Source organism: Erinaceus europaeus, chromosome 9 (assembly GCF_950295315.1).
Source record: "Erinaceus europaeus chromosome 9, mEriEur2.1, whole genome shotgun sequence".
NCBI lineage: Eukaryota > Metazoa > Chordata > Mammalia > Eulipotyphla > Erinaceidae > Erinaceus > Erinaceus europaeus.
In genome coordinates, this window is record NC_080170.1 from 213156 (window position 1) to 222991 (window position 9836).

Consider the following 9836-nt stretch of genomic DNA (forward strand, 5'->3'; position numbering starts at 1 on the left):
GTCTCCCGAAGGAAGGACACATGCCCCTCCTGGTCCTCGGTGATTTGTCTCCCGGAGCTTTTCTCCAAAGCAGGCTTGTCATGTAGACGGAGATCTCCTCGTCCTCTGCAGCCCCTCCCAGCGCCGCCCGTGAGGCCGGCCCCTGCCGCTGCTCCCTCTGGCTGACCGAGCTCCTGCACAGTGCCCACGGCGGCCTGCTGCTGCAGATTCATGTGTTTTAAGATCAGATGCTGGGAGGTAGGAGACATCTTAAAACGGCTTCCAGCCCTGACAGAAATGCTGAAGCAGTCGAAAGGGTAGTTGAAAGCCAGGGAACATGAGAAAAATCTGTTCAGTTATTTATAGTCTCCCTCAGCCACTTACCCTGCAGACACATTCAAACTCTGTGCCCCCCACCCCACCCCTGCCCCAAGGCTTTCTCTCTGTGGGCAGGGTCTGTGGTGATGCCACTTACCCTGCAGACACATTCAAACTCTGTGCCCCCATCCCTGCCCCAAGGCGTACTCTCTGTGGGCAGGGTCTGCAGTATTGCCATACTGATGGCTGACTCACCACTTCTGTCCCAGCACTTCCGTTTCAGGTTTCTCCTGAGCCCCCTGCCATGGGCCCATGGGGCTCACTGGCCAGAGCTGTGAAGACCGGCAGTTCACACTTGAAGTGACCCTCTGACTGACCCCAAAGTGCCAAAGGCTGAGGCATGCCTGTCCGGAAGCCTGTCACTGTGGGATGGCCCTACACAGACTGGATCATGGCGGCAGAGCTAAGGGTCACCCTTCTCCACAGCCTGGAAGCAAAAGGGGCAGAGACCTCTGGCCTCCTTGGTCCTGACAATCAAGACTTTCCTTTATATATATATATAATTTTTATATTTATTTATTTTCCCTTTTGTTGCCCTTTTTTATTGTAGTTATTGTTGTTGTTATTGATATCATCATTGTTGGAAAGGACAGAGAGAAATGGAGAGAGGAGGGGAAGACAGAGAGGGGGAGAGAAAGACAGACACCTGCAGACCTGCTTCACCGCCCGTGAAGCGACTCCCCTGCAGGTGGGGAGCCGGGGGCTCGAACCGGGATCCTTACGCCGGTCCTTGCGCTTCGCACCACCTGCGCTTAACCCGCTGCACCACCGCCCGACTCCCCAGACATTTCTATTTTCAAAAATATTTGTCATGCAAGAACAACAGGAAGAGTGAGAGAGGAGTGGGGGCAGGGCTCCACTCAGTTCCTGCTAAGCTGATGGTGGTGATGGAACCTAGGTGAGCGGGTTGGGGCTCCAGAAGGCTCCAGGAGCTCCCCAGGCCACTCAGCCATCTCTAGAGGTTTGTCTGCTGTCACTGGTCACTGCACTGACCCGGAGTCCGGCCTGTCCTCCATGTGCTCAGCACAGCATCAGTGTCGGCACTGTGGAGGGTCTTGGGCAGGTGGGTGCTCACCCCGCTGCAAAACCTCCGTGGCCGCCGTCCCGTCCCCCACAGCCCTGATGTCCTCCCCTCTGGCACTGGTGGCAGTGATGACACTGCCACCCAGGGCAGGACTCATGATGGCACAGGGCTGACATGAGGCCTGGTGTGAGGGCAGGTGTGAGGGCAGGTGTGAGGGCTGGTGTGAGGGCTGGTGTGATATCTGGTGTGAGGGCAGGTGTGAGGGCTGCTGTGAGGCCTGGTGTGAGGGCTGGTGTGAGGCCTGCTCTGAGGTCTGGTGTGATGGCTGGTGTGAGGGCAGGTGTGAGGGCAGGTGTAAGGGCAGGTGTGAGGGCTGGTGTGAGGCCTGCTGTGAGGCCTGGTGTGACGTCTGGTGTGAGGGCTGGTGTGAGGGCTGCTGTGAGGCCTGGTGTGAGGGCAAATGTGAGGCCTGGTGTGAGGGCTGGTGTGATATCTGGTGTGAGGGCAGGTGTGAGGGCTGGTTAGAGGGCTGGTGTGATGGCTGCTGAGAGGGCTGTTGTGAGGGCTGGTGTATGGGCTGTTGTGATGTCTGGTGTGAGGCCTGGTATGAGGGCTGGTGAGAGGGCTGGTGTGATGGCTGGTGAGAGGGCTGTTGTGAGGGCTGGTGAGAGAGCTGGTGTGTGGGCAGGTGTAAGGGCAGATGTGAGGCCTGGTGTGAGGCCTGGTGTGAAGGCTGCTGTGATATCTGGTGTGAGGCCTGGTGTGAGGGCTGGTGTGATGTCTGGTGTGAGGGCTGGTATGAGGGCTGGTGTGCTGGCAGGTGTGATGTCTGTTGTGAGGGCTGGTGTGAGGGCAGGTGTGAGGGCTGCTGTGAGGCCTCATGTGAGGGGTGTTGTGAGGGCTGCTGTGAGGCCTGACATGTTGGTTGGTGTGAGTGTTAGTTTGAGTGCTGGTGTGAGGGCTTATGTGAGGGCTGGTGTTTCAGCTGGTGTGAGGCCTGGTTTGAGGGATGGTGTGAGGGCTTGTGTGAGTGCTGATCTGAACTGCTGGTCTGAGGTATGATCGATCTGAGCTACTGGTCTGTTGTCCGTCTTAGGGCTGGTCTGAGGGCTGGTCCGAGGGCCATGACAAACCTCCTCCTCAGATCAGCTGGTCATCAACCCTCCAATGTTTGGGATCTGGAGGCTGTTCATGAAGAGCCCCATTGAAGGAATTTGAGTATCTGAAGGTGATACAATTCCTAGCATAAAAACAAATCGATGATCATTCTTTGAGACCCCTTATATTATAGATAGTCATTGCAATACTGAAGTCTTTGTGGTAAAAGCTAATTGTTTCTTTACCCACACCCACACAGGTGTTTCCATCTGCATTACTCAAAGATTCACTGACATGTGTGTAGCAGAGAAAACAATCTTCTATGGACGTAGGATGCTATAGAACAATGCACATTGTTTGTTTAAATCAGATTGTCACTGAGCAATTGTCCTTGGAAATTCTGTGAGCACCTGCTATTGCTAATAGAAACTTTGGACTACAGCTATTTTTAATAGTGTTAAGAAAGAGATTCCACTTCTGTGAATTTGTGAGGGAGGGAAGGCTCTTGAGTCTAAATGGTATTATTGTTAAGAACTGTAGTTTGAATGTCTATTAGGATTAGAATTATAGTTTACTATAGGAAAAAAAAGAGCTGCAGTTCAAAATATCTATTAGTACCTAGAAAAGAACAATAATTATCATTAAAACACTCATCTTTGAGAAAGGATGCTGGATTAAGAAGAGAAAATCTAATTTAATCCTTTTCAGATTACTCAGAGAGAGGGGAAAGCCCAAGCTTCATAATGGACTTTCAGCTCTGACTAACTCTGGAGATTTGAGAGTTGAAACAGTGAAGAAGGGGATTTGATTTAAGAAATAATTTGAATAACCAGACTCCCTTCCCCTCCCACCCACCCTCACTGGAGCCGGGGCTGATTTGAGCTAATGTTTTTTTTTTCTTTTTAATTGTTATTTTTTACTTTCTCATCAACAGCTGTGTGTTATTATTAATTATTGACTTTAAAATACATTACTTTCAGACTGTGTTTCAGGGTCACCATGAATGTGAGGGAAAGGAAAAGGATGTTGAGTTTTAGGCCTGGTGAGGAGGTGGAGGCTGGAGACCCTCCCCGGGGCAGAGCCGCATGGACAAAAAGCAGGGGCCATGTTTGCCAGACTCCCTGGGGAGGGGGTTCTGAAGAGAAGCCAGCACTGTCCCTAGGGGCAGAAGATGCTTTCTGCGGGAGAGGAAATGCAGAACGAGACCAAGGCTCCTCTGTACCTCTAGCCCTGGGCCTGCTCGGGGCTCAAGGCTGAGTGAGAAAACTGACCTGTCAATGGTCACCAGTTTCCTCTCTTAATATCGAGTCTGAAATTGGGTGTGAGGATTAGCCACTGAAGAAATCAGTGTGATTTCAAGAATCCCCTAGTAAGTAGTGAAGATTGCTGGGCCATGAATCTTAGTGAACAACAAGTTACAGAAACAAAATCAGGAGAAAGCAAAGAAACCTTTAAAGAAATAAAGCAGTAGTGAAGCTAACAGCTCCTTAAATACACTTTATTTGCTTCATTTTTGAGAGGTGTTGGCGTGAGGAGTGACCGTGAGGGCTGCTGGCCTTTCAGAGCTTGGAGGAATGACCGTCACAGCCCCTGATGTCCAGGGCAAGATGGGACTTTGCCACATGCTCCCTCCCTCCCCCAGAACCACCAGTCCAGCCAACCCTTCCCAGGCCATACAGTCTCTGACTGGTGGCAAACTGGACCCCACAGGACACCCTTGTCCACCTGTCACTCCCAGGCTCCCCCCATAACCCTGCCTTGGCTCAGAGGTGCTGGACTCTGCCTCCAAGCTCTCCCTGGATATTTTAAATAATTTTTAATGAGAGAGAGAACCAGAATACAGTTCAGCTCCAATTATGGGGGCAGGTGTTGAACCTGGGTCTTGGGAGCCTTAGGCTTGAAAGGATTTTTGCATCATTGCTGTGCTGTCTCCTGCCCAGACTGTATTCGCGGGACCAGGGCCCATTTGCTAAGCTGACTACAGGCCTCCGAAGTCCACAGCTGCAGACTCTCTGGCTGTCTGAGGAGCCCTGTGAGCAGCTTTCCTGTGCTAGGATCCCAGACACACCACTCAGCCCCCACTTGTGGGTGGGGGGGTTACCCTGCCCAGGGCTGCCACTGCCATGGGAATCAGCTTCCTGGGGTCCCTGGCAGACTGACAGGCAAACAGATGGCAGGCGGGCTACTCCTGCTGTTGCTGGGAAAGCAGGGCAGGGGTAGGGAGAGAGCTGTGGGGCAGTGAGTGGTCCCCACCCTGGGGAGCAGAGGGGCACCTCTCTCCTGCAGTCCCTGCCGAGGCCTGTGGGCCTGCCCCCAGCCTGATCTGGGAGAGGATGCACCCAGCACCCCAGGGGATGACTCTGCAGGCTTCAGAGGCTCCTTTAGACAGGCAACATCAGAGGGTGAGCGAAAATAGACCCCCGAAAGTGTCCTGATCCCTGAGTCACTGGCACCGTCCACCTGACTCCCAGGCTGTTTATTTTTAACTGATGCCCCATCATGCCCAGACACGAGGTGTCACCATCCAAACAGATTCAGGAGCCGCTGGCTAATGAAGGCACGTGCACCCCAGCTTCCGGGTGGGGGTCCAAGGCTGCAGCACCCAGAGGTGCTGAGGACTGAGGGCGCCTAGTGACCAGGAGCAGCCAGAACCCAGCAAGGACAGCCCTGCACGTTCTCAGGGGGAAGTGTCAGCTCCCTACTCCAGGGGGTGTGCAGCCAGGGGAGGGAGCCACAGGGGAGCAGTCACAGGGAGGGGCAGATACCTGGGGGGGGGGGCAGCCAGGGGAGGGAGCCACAGGGGAGCCATCACAGGGAGGGGGCAGATACCTGGGAGGGCAGCCAGAAGAGGGAGCCACAGGGGGAGCAGTCACAGGGAGGGCCAGATACCTGGGGGGGCAGCCAGGAGAGGGAGCCACAGGGGAGCAGTCACAGGGAGGGGACAGATACCTGGGGGGGGGGCAGCCAGGAGAGGGAGCCACAGGGGAGCAGTCACAGGGAGGGCCAGATACCTGGGGGGGCAGCCAGGAGAGGGAGCCACAGGGGAGCAGTCACAGGGAGGGGCAGATACCTGGGGGGGGGGGGGCAGCCAGGAGAGGGAGCCACAGGGGAGCAGTCACAGGGAGGGGACAGATACCTGGGGGGGGGGCAGCCAGGAGAGGGAGCCACAGGGGAGCAGTCACAGGGAGGGGCAGATACCTGGGGGGGGGGGCAGCCAGGAGAGGGAGCCACAGGGGAGCAGTCACAGGGAGGGGGACAGATACCTGGGGGGGCAGCCAGGAGAGGGAGCCACAGGGGAGCAGTCACAGGGAGGGGGACAGATACCTGGGGGGGCAGCCAGGAGAGGGAGCCACAGGGGAGCAGTCACAGGGAGGGGGCAGATACCTGGGGGGGCAGCCAGGGGAGGGAGCCACAGGGGAGCAGTCACAGGGAGGGGACAGATACCTGGGGGGGCAGCCAGGGGAGGGAGCCACAGGGGAGCAGTCACAGGGAGGGGACAGATACCTGGGGGGGGGGCAGCCAGGGGAGGGAGCCACAGGGGAGCAGTCACAGGGAGGGGACAGATACCTGGGGGGGCAGCCAGGGGAGGGAGCCACAGGGGAGCAGTCACAGGGAGGGGACAGATACCTGGGGGGGCAGCCAGGGGAGGGAGCCACAGGGGAGCAGTCACAGGGAGGGGACAGATACCTGGGGGGGGGGCAGCCAGGGGAGGGAGCCACAGGGGAGCAGTCACAGGGAGGGGACAGATACCTGGGGGGGCAGCCAGGGGAGGGAGCCACAGGGGAGCCTTCACAGGAAGGGGCAGATACCTGGGGGGGGGGGGGCAGCCAGGAGGGGGAGTGACAGGGAAGCAGTCGCAGGGAGGGGCAGATACCTGGGGGGGAGCCAGGAGGGGCAGGCCTGGCCCAGACTCCTCCCAGGGGCCCAGAGCTCTCCCCACAGGCTCTTTGCTGTGCCCACATTGACTTGGCTCCCTGAAGTGGCCATCTGGGGCCTAATCCCTCCTGTGCTGAGCCAGCCTCCTTGCCTGCCCTGGATGGGGGTCCACTGGGGCAAGCAGACACAGGCTGAAGCCTGACCCACAGGCCCAGGAGGTGACTCCACACTAGAGCCTGAGGCCCCAGGGGCTGCAGGTTCAATCCCTGATACCACCTCACCCACCGCTGAGATAAATAAACCCTAAAACAAGCAAACAAAGCCCCGCATCATCCAGAAGGCATAGGAATGGCTCCAAAACTCCTGGTTTTTTAGCACCATGAGTTCTGTTCTCAGTGGGTGTGGGACAGGGGCTGCTGAGAATCCCTGAGGGAGTGTGGAGGTGTGGGGGTTCACCTTTTCAGCCTCAACAGCCCCTAGGCTAAACTGCCAGCCAGCCAGTGCAGACTGAGCCTGCCCCAGCCCCAGGAAAAAAAAAGGAGTTGACTTGGGATGTGACTGTCCGCAGAGCAAGGGCAGTTATCAAAGCGCCTGTGTATAATTCCTGTGAGCGCACACATTTGCAAGCCAACACAAGTGAGGGCCATTGGCTCTGGGTCATTTCAGACCAGCAGCTGTCCTCACTCTGAGGGTGGCAGCCAGACCTGGGCACAGGGAGGAGGTCCAGCCTAGGCCACTCTGGACAGTCACCACCCTCTCAGGGGTCCAGCTGCCAGGAGCTTCCAGAAACCCAGGTTTCTTGCCGCTTGAGCACGGGACACATGGCTGACTGCTGGGCGGCTGCTGTCCTCACTCCTGCAGAGCACTGGAGGGCCTGGGGCTCACGGCTGAAGCTCTTAGGTGCTCCCAGGGTCACACACCTGTTCTGCATGGGGCCCAACACCAAGCCCCCGCAAGAACCCTGGCTCTGGCCACCTGAGCACTGAGCATGGACAGCCACAGACATTCACACATTCACTTAATAGACACCATGCCCCCAGCCTCCGCCCCCCCCCCCCCCGGCCCTGCACCGGAAGCTTCTTTTACAGTCAGTGGAACAAAGACCATTCTCACAATTCAGTCATGGTGCTGACACCTGTGGATAAAACATGGTCACTTTCCAGCATGCGTCTGCCTTTCTCTCCCTGATTTTATCTGAGTCTCCCTTACCACCTATTCTTAGTTTCCTTGGTCTAAACTCTTACTCGTCAGAAAACAATAAAGTGACCATTGATATAACCCCTGAACTCAGCATGGTGCTGGCATGCACAGAGACAGCAAGGTGAGTTTGCAGACAAAGCAGGCAGGATTCAGGTTTATTTTAAGTGTGGCATGATGGCACAGTGGTCAGAGCCTTCGGGGAAACGGGGAGACAGAGGGTGTGCCTGGCCACCTGGTACCCATCAGGGGCAGGCTTGTCTGTTCACCTGTCATCTGTGAAGCTGTGCATCCTGGTATTCAGAGAAACTCAAAGCTGACTTAGTTTTTGCCTTGAAAATAAATGCCTGACCCTTCCCTTCCCTTCCTTTCCCTTCCCTTCCCTTCCCTTCCCTTCCCTTCCCTTCCCTTCCCTTCCCTTCCCTTCCCTTCCCTTCCCTTCCCTTCCCTTCCCTTCCCTTCCCTTCCCTTCCCTTCCCTTCTCTTCCAAGACGGATGTCGCCTTGTGAGCCTGGCAAAAGCCCAACTTAGAGCGCCAGGCCTTAGCTTTGCGCCCTTGTTTCCACGGCGTTTGGGAGCCATAGTGTCCATCTCACTTTGCCATTATGCCACATTTGAAGAGTGTTTCTGCAAAGGTCCTGTAAGGGGTCCTCGTCATCCACCCCATTATCTCTTGTGGGGAAGCAAGAGGGAGCAGACACCTGTCCCCAGGTGCTCACGTACTTGCCCTCACCTGCGTAATAGGGCCTTAGCAGCCAGGAACAGGTGCAGACCTCTGGAGGTCTGGGCCTTCTGCCAGGTTCCTTGCTGCGTGCCGACTCCCCTCAGGAGCCCTTCCCTTACTGATTCCTAAGCCGGCTCCTGCTCATTTGAAGTGGTCACCGGCACGGCCAGGTGGGTGGTCACCAGATTTGCGGCTTTTCAGCCAGTCTTCTTGACGTGCACCCAGGTGAGTCCTCTTATGCTTCTCAACACATGATGCCGTCAAGCGTCCTCCTGAGATCAAGTCACCTGACCTTTGGACAGAAACCTGTCACAGAAACATGCAAAAATCTAGACACAGAGATTACAAATCACTGTTGAAATTCACTTTGAAATTGCATATTGATTTTTTTTCACATTAAGAGATTATTTTTCCTACTCAATATGGTAAAATAAAAACTTTCAAGCTGGGCCGGGTGGTGGTGCACCGGTCAAGCTCACTTTTTACCATGTGCAAGTATCAGGGTTCTAGACCCGCTCCCACCTACAGAGGGGCACTTCATGGGCAGCGAGGCAGGTCTGCAGGTCTCGGTCTCCCTCTCCCTCTCCCTCTCTCTCTCTCTCTCTCTCTCTCTTCTTCCTCTCAATTTCTCTCTGTCCTATCTAGAAAAACAAAAGGGCTGCTAAAAGTGGTGGATTTGTAGTGCTGGCACTAAACCCCAGCAACTACCCTGGAGGCAAAAACAAACAAAATTTTCAAGCTTTTTTTTAAATTTAATTTAATTTATTTATTCCCTTTTGTTGCCCTTGTTGTTTTATTGTTGTAGTTATTATTGTTGTTGTCGTCGTTGTTGGATAGGACAGAGAGAAACGGAGAGAGGAGGGGAAGACAGAGAGGGGGAGAGAAAGATAGACACCTGCAGACCTGCTTCACCTCCTGTGAAGCGACTCCCCTGCAGGTGGGGAGCCGGGGTTCGAACCGATATCCTTATGCCGGTCCTTGTGCTTTGCGCCACCTGCGCTTAACCCGCTGCGCTACAGCCTGACTCCCCAATTTTCAAGCTTTTTCATATAACTTCATGGTTTTATATGTGTTCATAGTAACTTTCCACTATTTTCCTGTTATATACTTCTACTTTCACTCTGCAATAGCAAATGTCTGCTTATGCTTGATCCATCTACAATAATTTTTTCATTAATTCTAGTGAGATTTGATTCTCTGAATTACCAAAATGCAAAATTATATCCTCAGTAAAATTAAGATAATTGTTCCATCCTCATATGAATCCATGTTAATAATTTTATTTTCATCTAGTGCATTTTTTTGGTCAGCTCTAAATCTATTCCAACAATTGTGGGTCATCCTGCAGTTATTTCCTACTATAGCTGAAGCAGTTTCCAAATTTCATTGTCAGGATGACAGTTTTAGTTAGTAGGAATATTTTTAAATAGAGGAAAGTTCTTTCTTATCAAAAGCCTGTTCAGCGTTTATTGATACATTGTTGTATTTATTTATCCACACCTCTTTTATAGGTTTTTGATGTGTGTGTTTTTGATTCTGCTAAATTACTTTCTGGTAGAG